This window comes from Mercenaria mercenaria, chromosome 7 (assembly GCF_021730395.1).
Source record: "Mercenaria mercenaria strain notata chromosome 7, MADL_Memer_1, whole genome shotgun sequence".
Lineage (NCBI taxonomy): Eukaryota > Metazoa > Mollusca > Bivalvia > Venerida > Veneridae > Mercenaria > Mercenaria mercenaria.
In genome coordinates this window covers 58267539-58279738 of record NC_069367.1, presented here as the reverse complement: position 1 = coordinate 58279738, position 12200 = coordinate 58267539, and positions in this window count along the sequence as shown.

Genomic DNA, 12200 nt, shown 5'->3' with positions numbered 1-12200 from the left:
TCTTGTACATGGCGCTAAATACCACGTCGACGTGACAGCAACATTATACCGTTGTGATGATTTAAGCATCGCCTAGACATATAAGAATTTGATTTCTGAACATTTGAATAGACAGTTATTCTGTCATACTACTTTGCTAGCAATTTAACCATGTGCGGTGTAAATTCTTAGGAATGTAATGAATTGAGTAAAGCGATATGCTTTAACGTTATCATATTATATTCCCTTTATAATGACATATCATATAAATAATGCAAGAAAATGTTAAATTGTTGAGGTGCGGGCGAAGCGGTTCTAAGGTTTTCCTTATCGATATACACACAAATCACTTTTGCCCTAATCCCGTATCGACATACCTACATGCACGGTTATATAACAACAAAACTTTCAAGGTCTTACCGAGAATGCATCCGGGTTCGAAATCGCAAGAATTGCTTCTTCTGGGTGTAATTGTGTCAGCGGAAAAGAGAATTAACTGCATTTGAATAAAGATGGGGCGCTAAGGTGATAAAATGGAATGCTTAAAGGCGTTTCTCCTTATTCTGCAATTAAATGATTGAATTTGACGGGAAATTCATCGACATTGTAAGACAAGTAATTATGTCATGACGATTTGCTTTTCATCCGGTCATGAGTGTGAAATCTAGAAGGTTTCAGAATAGAATAACAATTACACAGCTTTCCAACATGAATGAGTACATGACGAATACATGACACATGACGGTCATAAAAACAAATGTGTTACGGAGTTACTCATTTAAAACAATATAGTTTCAAGCAACATATTTTTATTACTAACTGGTATTCATACATCTGTTGATATTTAACTTCCTTATTTTACCATGTTAATAACTGTTACAAGATGAAAACAAGGAAATGTTTAAAGTTATTCCTGTATCTATTGCTTCCTTTTTATGGCACACCATGTAAGTATAATAAATTCTTACGTAATTAAATATTTTTTTTAAATTATTTCTTTTCTTTCGTGTTCTATGATATACTTGTTTTGTCTTGTTTTCTGTTATTGTTATTCTGTCTATGTTTTTTGTAGAATTCAATTATCTGCAGAAATATATAACACACTGCTCTTAGTTTTTCGTTTCGCAAAAGCTGTGTTCTTGTTAATGTTTGATATTTTTCTTTCATTAAAATGTATGTACTGTAGAAAAGCGTATTTATTTGTGTTGTTACGGCAGTCATTATAATCAGGTATACTTAAATTAAATCTATGTTTACTTATTAGTTGTATTAGAATATTTAACCATCAACTATTTATTAAAGATTTCTTAAGCAACTTTCAGTTATGTCTTTCTACGTAAACAAATAATACATACAAATGCGTCAAATCTTTAAACTACTAAGTGAAGACAAGACAAACGAGGATATTTTTTTTACATATTAGGAAATGTTTCCTTCCAAGACGCTCTTCCGTTTCAGACAAAATTGCAATAAAAATGTTTGTTGAAATGATGTGTGTATGATTGTGTTGACGTGTTATCTGAAAAGCATTCAGTGCTTTAATTTGTTACAGTCAACTACTGCGATATCAGAGCGATGAAGACTCATGTGCAATTTAATTCGGTAAATGAGATAAGTAAATATATGTAAAATGAACATAAGATTACTGTAAGATAGAATTCCATACTTTAGCTTTAGCCATGCAGCAATCAACTTTAATCTCATGTAAAACATGGTCAAAACAACTAAAAAGCTTGATAGATGCGCTTGAACCTAATAGCGAAGTTCCAAATTAAAAAAAAAAGTTATTAGACGAGAAATACACAACAGTAGTAAACATTAACCGTAATTCTTAATGCTGTTCACGTTTGAAACGTCATGACGACTTTTAATTTACTGAGCTACAATTACCGCGCTACCTTACATAGGCGCCTATGAGAAAAACGTGATGTAAAGAAATTCATTCGTTTTATCCAATTCTACGATATGCATAAACAGGTAAAAAGAAACTTCCATTGGAAGCAGGCTTAGATGGAAATTTTCAACTCTCGAGAAACTGTTTCTACTGTAACTCGACAGAGCCTCCCATCAACACCTACAACAACTGAAAGTTTTTTTATATCCTTTCGTGTGATTCTGTACAAAAAGAAACAAATCTAACATAATTGTAAGTGCTTTTTTTTTCTGCGGGCTATTTGAGAATATGGACTTTTTTCGCTAACGTCATGAAAAAAATATCTTCTATCATATCTAAAAATTATATAAACCTATACGTTTCTACGTTTCTGTTGTTTTTTTTTTTAAATCACTGAATAAATAGGTAAACACAAAACAAATCATAGTCCTGATGACGTCTAAAAATCACTAAATAACTTATCATCAGATTTTTTAACAAAGCTTTATACAGTACTCCTAGCTTGAGTGAATCGTGTCATATCATTTCAATATCTGTCGTTCAATTCATCATGTGCCCTTATATGTACAATGAAGTAGGTTATGCCACTTTTCCGTCACAAAGTCATGAAATTAAAAGAAAGTATGTTCCTTCAAACAGTGATGAGTGTATTAAATGCAGTATCGCTGTACGCCTTGTAAATAAAATAATAATGGGTAAAACATCTTATTCCATTTAGTGACAAATATCTTTTTGTAATCAAGCTATTTGATCAGGAAAATAGTTTTGTGTTACATGTATATGTTTTGACGTTTAAAACATTTTTTAATTTGTTTATTTACTTTCTAAATGCATTAAAAAGACACGTTTCTCTGAGAAATTTAGCGAATAAAGTTTCACATAGTTAATCATATCTAACATCATTAAATGTTATATAAATTAATTGAAAAGTCCATGTTCTAATACCTGGTATGATAGCATGAATTTTATTTCTTTCTACAGCCTCCCAGCCGCTTGGTCACATTGGTTGTTTCAACCAGAGATCATTTCATCAAATAGATTTCAAGGAATTTACAATCTCAATGACTGGTTCTGCGTGTATGGAAACATGTCAGTATGTAAGCTTGAGATATGCAGCGACAAAGGTAAAATAATGTTTATTTAATAAATATAATTAGCTTTACTGACTGTCGTTTTTGTATACACCTAATTTTACAGCCAAAACACACCCTTATATAACAAACGTTTGTTATTCTTACTTTTTATATGGTTCTGGATGTAAATACATTATACTTCTTACTGCATCATGCAGTTTGTTGATTATGTTGAATGACTGCAATTTTAACTAGCAGTAACAACTTCTTCTAAGTTAATAGAATTGTATAGATTGTTTTTATGTATCATAATATTATAACAGTTGACAATGTTTGCTTTCCTCCTTCTCCTTCTACACTGGATCATCCACATGCAACTATAAATGTCCAGGTAAAAAGACAGAAATATGTGGAGGATACAACACGCTCTCAATTTACGATACATGGGGTAAGTATAGAATTATATCTTTACATAAATAACTTCATCCACAAGTTAGGTTGATCTATAAACTGATGAATGTTTGGTTTCACAGTTAAATATATTGACATTTGCACTATAGTTGACTGTTTTTTTAAAACTAAAGACACTTGTCATTGTTTTAAATCGTAAATAAATTCACTTGCTATTGTTCGGCAAAAGTGAGGCTTGATTCAGTAAACAAATACCTCCTCCCTCCGCCATGACAATGTGATCATGTCAAAGTCCTTCCATAAAGAATGCTTTAGATCCACAAATGAGCCGCGCCATTAGAAAACCAACATAGTGGCTTTGCGACCAGCATTGATCCAGACCAGCCTGCGCATCCGCGCAGTCTGGTCAGGATCCATGCTGTTAGCTTTCAAAGCCTATTGCAATTAGAGAAACTGTTAGCGAACAGCATGGATCCTGACCAAACTACGCGGATGCGCAGGCTGGTCTGGATCCATGCTGGTCGCAAAGCCACTATGTTGGTTTTCTCACGGCGCGGCTCAAATAATAAAATGAATGATTCAAACTTGTAATAATATACATGCTACAAAAGGAATTGCTTATACAAAATCCCATTAGGTATGTAGATTTCTTTCATTTGACGAAGTATATGAGAGATTGTTGGATTTATCTTGCATTCTACCCGTACCTTAAACATTGGCCTAAGGGACATGTATGATCACCTTCCCGAATTGACATTTGACATAATATTTTGTTGCTTCTGTGACTCAATACCAATCTATAGTAAACTAAAAAAAACTAAAAAAAGACGTTACACAGACTATGACTATTAACATTGTTTCGTATCATATGTACGCCTAATCAGTTGTCAATAATGCACAGTTATGTCATTATATGCGACATTGTGTCCGATGTTATAGCAATAACTTATTTGGGAAAATACCAGTAACAGAGTGTTTGTATCAGCACTACCAAAAGCCTTTTGCACCCTGTAAACTCTGTTCGTAATCGAAAATTGCCTTGAATAGCAATAGTTAGTACAATTAATGTCATCGTTGTAATACATATTTACAGCTACTAAACAGACAACAATTCGGCTAACGACACCAAACAGTACTACGAAAGAAACATCTGAAAATACCACTACTGCACAAACTGATACAGGTAGAAAACAAGGATAAATATATATTACGAAACAAAAATCAGCCATTGTACCTTATGTTTCCATTTGATGGAATATTTACCAAGTCTAGTTTTGTTAATTAGATATGTACGTAAATGAGATAAATATCATTTCTATAATACAAAAAATACAGTGGAAAACTTTAGTTTTTCGTTCATTATTCCTGCCTGTGCATCCCTTTATGTGCTAGGGTATAAATAAGATTTCGTCTTTTTTTTTAAAAAATATTTGATTCGCTTGTAGCAATAACGCGTATCTTTTGTATTGGTTACAGTTATGCCTGAAATAGAAGCTACTAATACTGTGTCAACAATTGAAAAGAACAGTGTTGATACAAGACAGTACGATCAAGATACAGGTAGACATTAATATTTAGTTTTGCATATCGTAGTACACATATAACGCAATTTTGTTTACCCATCATAGACGACCTATACTTCAAACAAGGGTTCGGCTCAAGTGGGATAACGGTAACGCATTTTCGTTAGTGACTACAACCAATATAATTTATCTATTCATACAAAATAATTAATTTGCCATGACTAAGTTTGTAATATATCGACAATTGAAAAGGAAATGTAGTTGATGCATTAGTCCAATATATACACTCGTAACAAAACACGCCATGGCAAGAGGACCAGTCAGTATCCATTAACCGTTCATTTCATATAATATTATATAATTACATAAATAAGATGATGTTTATAATGCATACTGTATTGCTAGTGTCTTTCTGAGATTGTTACCATACTACATTTTAGGTAGTAGAACAGATGGCCTCGTTTCCGTTTACATCACAGTTCCAGCTTTGATTACAATTATTGCGGTTGCATTTACTATAGTCATCATCTTCTGGCGGTAAGGCATTTCAAAAAAATATGCATCATCTGTATTACTAACTGTATGATAACTTACCTAGGCAAATGAAACCAACAAATATATATCTAGCTATATAATAAAGTTACTCAAACTTAGTCAGACATAAATGTCAATTGACTCAATGACACAATGAGAATGGCTAGGGCACACTCATGTGCATGTGTTTCTTAAGGGTCAATATTGCTACTTTGAGTGTTATAATTCGTTCTATCATAATGACAGCATTAGTAAGCGCAATATTGCTATATATATATATATATATATATATATATATATATATATATATATAAGTGTCTGAACTTGCCGGATGTTGCTTTTCAGAAAAGGTCGACATATTGATGACCAATACGTATGTTTCCGGCGAAAGAAGGTTACAAACAACACACATCTGTTTAATACAGCAGCAAATAAAACGTACAATGTGGACACTTCCAACGACGAGAGTAATTGTTCCCGCCATTCTTCTGAGACCGTGAAGAACTCGAGTGCCAATTTATATGCTGAAATAGCGTTTGGTAGTACAGAGTCGTTAGAAACATCTGAGAATGGGTATAGCACTGTCTCCATTGGTCTACTTCAGGGGCGATACACAACAGACATAACCGAATCTAGTGGCACATATGACACTCTACAAATTAGTTCAAAACCAAACACTATCAAAACGTCTGATTGTTTTCAATCATCTGTGTATGATCACGTGATAGTTGGAAACCATAAAAAGCAGACTACTGACACTGATGAATATTCACATCTGCATGCTATTCAAATGAGCAATCTCCAACAAACGTATTTCAAAAAAATAGATAACCATCATACCTATGAAGATAGCACATCGGATACAAATAGTGTCAATTGCGGTGATCAGGACTGCCAATCTTATCACGAATATGTCATACTCGAGCCGGAAGGATCCCCTATCGTACTGGAATGAAAATACTTCTTAATCTAAGGCAGTTTTTTAGCGCATGTCACATTTAATTAAGAAATAATAAGTTCCCAAACGTGGTTTATCGTAGAATAACCCGTGTTTTGAGTTCTTATGCGTAAGAATATATCACGAAGGCCGTAGGCCTGAGTGATATATTTTTTCGAATAAGAACGAAAAACTAGGGTTATTCTACGAAAAATCACACTTGGGAACTTGTTATTTCGATTCTAACACGACATACTAGTATCAACAGTGTTAGAAAATATGGTAACTATTTTTTACGACCGTGCTACGCACCAGGATCGGATGACATCATTGCACGCGGGTGGTTTATTGCAGAATAACCAGAGATAGATTTTGCTCTACATGTATGTAGGTTATTCGCTGGTCGTGTTAGAATGTGAAATAAAACAACACAATCATGAAAACATCTTAATACACAAAAGTCAGATATAACATAATTATCATATTGAATTGTTTTAATAGGAACTTTACAAATTGTGTTTATAACTGTATCGAAGAGTGAAAAATAACATTTCTACAATTTTCTCATTCCGATAAGTTCCTCACGCACTAATCCAATTAGTGGATAAATTATTTATCGACGACTTGAAAGGTAAGACTATCTGTATGATGAGCTAAATGTAAATTAAATGAAAAGTGTTAGAAAATCTTTAACGCCATGCTAAGAAATGATCAAGTTATGACTTTAGTATTATAGTTACTTGTTACTTATATGCTGCATATAAGCAATTAACGTTAGTTTTTTAATTGTTTCTCATAGTTTAGGTACTGTCTCTAGTACAAGTGAATGTTTCGTTTCCATGCCAATAACCACACACTTACTAATAATATAATGTTATTAATCAAGCGATATCATATTGGCTTTGTTATTTGTCCAAGGGTTGTCGTATTGGCATAAGGCTGAATGGCCAGTGCAAGTACGACTGCCCGAGGACAAATATCTAGGCCAATATGAAATAACTTGATTAATGACAATGTTATTATGGCAGGTAAACACGTTTAAATAAAAAACTTTGTTCAGACTTATTTTGAAAAAACATAATCACTTTAGCCAGTTAAACAGTCTGAATAATTTACTTTATAACATATTCATCGGTGGATTATCGAAATATTAGAGTAAAAATATCTGATACTTTCACAGTGAAAAATATCAAATATATTTTTCACTCGTAAGATACTTTAAAATGAGCAAATTAAGTCAATTTAAACTTGAAATAAAAAGAACATTTGTTGTTTTTAGCCCAAATTATCTTTCATTTATGAACACCATAGCTTACATTTTCACTCGAGGCTATGCCACTCGTGAAAATATGGCATCAGATGTTCACTCGTGAAAGATATTTCAATCTTACAATAGTGACAGAGACCCCTTGTAGATTCTGAGGATACGTGTCACAAAATGAGAAACAAATAGGTTGTGTTCTTGGTATTCCTTATATAGGTAATTTCATCAGTGTAGGAATGCATTATGTACTGAAAGCAAACATAGACAAGCATAAATTATAGCAACATTAAACCAAATAAAAGCAAAGTCAAGCAATAAATAAGCAAAGAAAGCTAAGCTACATGTTGACAATTTACTTCTATGAAATTAAGAGTTTCCTACAAAAACAATTGACTGAAAACAGCTGAAAATTCATCATTCATGAACATTGGACTTAAAGTGAAACAAACAAACATCCTCTTTACGTTTTCCCTGACGGATATAAGTCATAACAGTAAACAATGCATGTCGCAACCATTTTTCCCTAAATTACACAATCATTGCTCGTGAATATGATTATTACTAATAGGGCATTAAAAAGCAAGGATAAAAATACAACAGGAAAAGTCGTTCAAACTGAAAGTCATTAAAACAAATACGTATTACCTGTTTTGTGAACTAATTTGAATTAAAAAAAAAAGTGATGTACACTTTTCAACTGTCTATTAACTAATGTTGAATTTTGTAAGGATCTAAAAAACCTTTACGAAGTGATTCCCAACACTTTCTGTGGTTACACCCGTCATTGGTATAGACGGTATATAATATGAAATAGATATTAAGTCCAGATGTAAGTTTATTTTTTGCCAATACTCTCATAAAAAACAGCTAAGTTTATTATGCACATTTTCAACATTTCGTCGGTTGCCAATAAAATATAAAATAATAAAATCAACTAGGTTTTCGTATCGCCATTGATAACGAGAACAGTTTCTGAAACAGAAATCAAAATCAATTCAACCTAATACAAAATATATGTATACATTAAGTTCCGTGAAGTACTTGAGCTCGAGCAAGTATTACTTCTTCTTTGTTTCCTGCGAGTTAATCATATTATTTGTTTAAGTGTAAAATGGATAAGTTACGCACATTATTCTTGAATACATGTTAGTTGATTTTACCAGCCATAAATTACATTTAATGTATGTATAATAATTTTTGTTAATTTTACCAGCTGTGAATTACATTTAATATAAGTATAGTTATACAAGGCATTCCAAACTTTCTTGATTTTACCAGAAATTAAAGTATAGTATTTTCTCTGGTTCTAAATATTTCTAAAGCAACTTTCTCTCTGAATTTCTGTTCAGTATAAAATATGCTATAACCAAGAAAATGAGAGGTCACACGATTGTTTTTGTCCTATGCTTTACTACTGTCTATCCGTTAAAACTCATGACTTCAAATGTCGGATATATTTTCTAAATTGGGTCATTGTTTCCCAATAAATTAGTGCACTTTATATGTGAAGTTTAATTACAGTTCAACAGAAAATTTTAAGGTAGTTTTAGCAATCCTTTATGAATGTTTATCAGTGCAGTTTAAACGGAAAATAAATTATGTCCGCATGGACACTATTTAATCAAAAAGTCACATATTTAGAGGCCAAAATCAAGAACATTAAGAAAAGCCATTAATATGAAAGCGATACACTGGAGCAATTAAACAGAATGAAATTCCTAGCTTACCAAATTACGCAATATTGAGTCGGAAAAGCGATCGCGAGAAGAACTCCAACGTGAAATTACCGACCTAAAGTATGAGGGACAATTTATTGTTGTTTCTACATGATGAAAACTGCGAGAGACAGATGCTAAATCTGATAGAATCAGAACTGCAGAATGATGATGCCAAAACTAACATTAATCTACAAACAACGCACAGGGTTGGCGTATTTAAGGATTCAAAGATTCGACCCATCGTCGCTATGTTCAGCAATTTTCCAGACCGCGAGAAAGTGCGCACATCTGCGAAGTCGTTGAAAAGTGGAGAAAAACTGATTTCAGTAACGGAGAAAACATGGTCAGAGGGTAAAGAAGCGTATCTTAGTGTTGACAAATTATACATAAACAAGTTAAAGCATAGCAAAAGTTCCTTCTAGGGCACATCTATATAAATATATAATGATCATCTTGTAAAATTTTGGTTGCAATGTCTGTTTTATACTGCCAAAAAATGTCAAGTAAGTATTTACGCTAGTTATTTAACATAAATTGTTAAATCCAACAACAAACTAAATCTGTTACCACTTTCAGTTGAGTAAATACGGCAATAAGAAATTGACCCGGTCAATCCAGTGAATTTGTTGCGCATAATTAGAGGGTCGCAATGGGGTTTGTTTTCATATATTAACCATGCATTTGAAGATAACGATGATATTTAGTTGTTTACATGTAAATTTGCTGATGTATGTCTATCTGTTTGTACATATGTTATGTTCTTCAAGAATGGAGGAAATAAAAGAATCAATCAACTATCCTCGGGTTTAGTAATATGTAATCCACGGAACGCGTTCAGTCAGAGAGTCGCCTCAATTAAGAAAGAATAGTTTTAACGTCAGAGGTTATTTCTAAGGTCACGGAGTTTGATTGGCCAGCTTGTAAGGACAACAGCTTTCGATATCAGTAGCTCAGTCAAGTGTGACTTACCGAATCATAGTGTTCCTTCTCAAGAGAAGGAACAATAAGCTATTGTCTAAAGAAAGTGCGTAGGATAACCCCGAGTGTATGAAATGTTGTTCACGGAAAATTGAAGGTTTATCATTAGCAAAACGACCATGCGATGATTTGATCTCATAAGTGAAGATGACTTAATTTAGATCACCGAATCTTGGACAAGCAAACAATCGGACATTGAACTTAAGGGATTTAGTTATACTATTCACTCATATAGACAATTTTATCATAGACGAGCAAAACGTAATAGCGGGGGTTTAATTATTTACATCGAAGAATATGTGAGAAATGGTGTTAAACTAATACAAAATAATATAGACTGCATTGTTTGGCTGAAACTTGTAAAGAATTTGTTTTGTAAGGAAAAAGATATATATCTAGCCCTGACTTACATCCCGCCAGAAAACTCACCATTTCACAATGTTTACGATATGGATCTGTTCCAAATATTAGAAACCGATATAAATACGTTTTAAGAGAGGGGAAACGTCTTCGTTGCAGTTGCAGGAGAATTAACGCCAGACTAGGCCGTAAAAGAGATTACATAGATCATGACTATAACCTTCAAGGTGATGTAAACAAAGAGATCGATTTACCGTTACCTCGATCAACACGGGATTTTAAAACAACTCCTTTTGGAGATTATTCTATTAGACTTATGTAAAGCAACAAATATTCGAGTTGTCAATGGTAGACAGTATAATGACAAACTAAGCGGCAACATTTGGACAAACTTGCACATTTTTCAGTTGACGATTTTACTGAATTCTCGAATCACGCACCAATATCGTTTCGGTTTAAATCTAGATCACAAAAAAAATCAAAATCAAAAGAAAACATTTTATAAATGGAACTCAGAATACAAGGAATCCTTTTTAAATGAAGTTAAAAGTGATGTTGAATAATTGCAACAGTCTTTGAACGAAGGAATAGATAATAACCGTGATATAGACGATTTAGTAGCTTTGTTTACAAACGTTTTGAACAGCAAAGGTAGTAAATATTTTGAGAAAAATGTTTCTGTTAAAAATGTATACTTTACACAACGTAGATAAAAATAAGAAGAAATGGTATACTGATGTGTCACATGGTGAGAAAAATGAGCAGCCAGACCGGGACTCGAACCCGGGGCCTCGGAATACCGTTCCGATCCTCTACCGACGCCTACACACTTTCTCCCCGTTCTAATATTCAAGTCCTATACCGTGACATATTTCCTTACCATCTTGAAAATCGTCCTCAAATTTCAGCGGGTACTTTATATATAAGCAATTACAGGCGTGGGAGACTAACCAGTGTAATGCCGTCACGGTCCCTTGTTGGGTGCCATTGTCGACGTAGCCTAATCGGCAATTATTTGTTTGGTTCATGGTTGTCCATGTCTGGCCGTATCTGCAACATATTTATAAATATACTAGATATTTATGTAACTAAATACATCAATGTCAAGATATCAAGTGCAATTTAAGACTACACAAAACATTAAACATATGGTTAAAATACATGTACGTATGGTAATTACGGAACAAATTAAGGCTTTATGTACAGATTCCAGGTAAGCAGGTAAGTATATGAAAACTAGCTTATGGTTGAGCCATATTACTAACTTAAACCTTGAAATGATAACAAAATGTAACAAAAGTATAACATGCAAAATATTTATATATATCCTAGGAATTTATTATCATATATTGATATAACATAACATCGGAGATTAAGTTACGGGTGAGAGGTTAGTAACTGTTAGTACAGGTACATGTAGAAGTAGAAATAAGTGAATAGGGCAATAACGAGACATTTGGTCAAGATCAAGAATGAATAACAGGTAGTACATCTGATATCTAGATTTCATATTTTCAGGGGTTCGAACG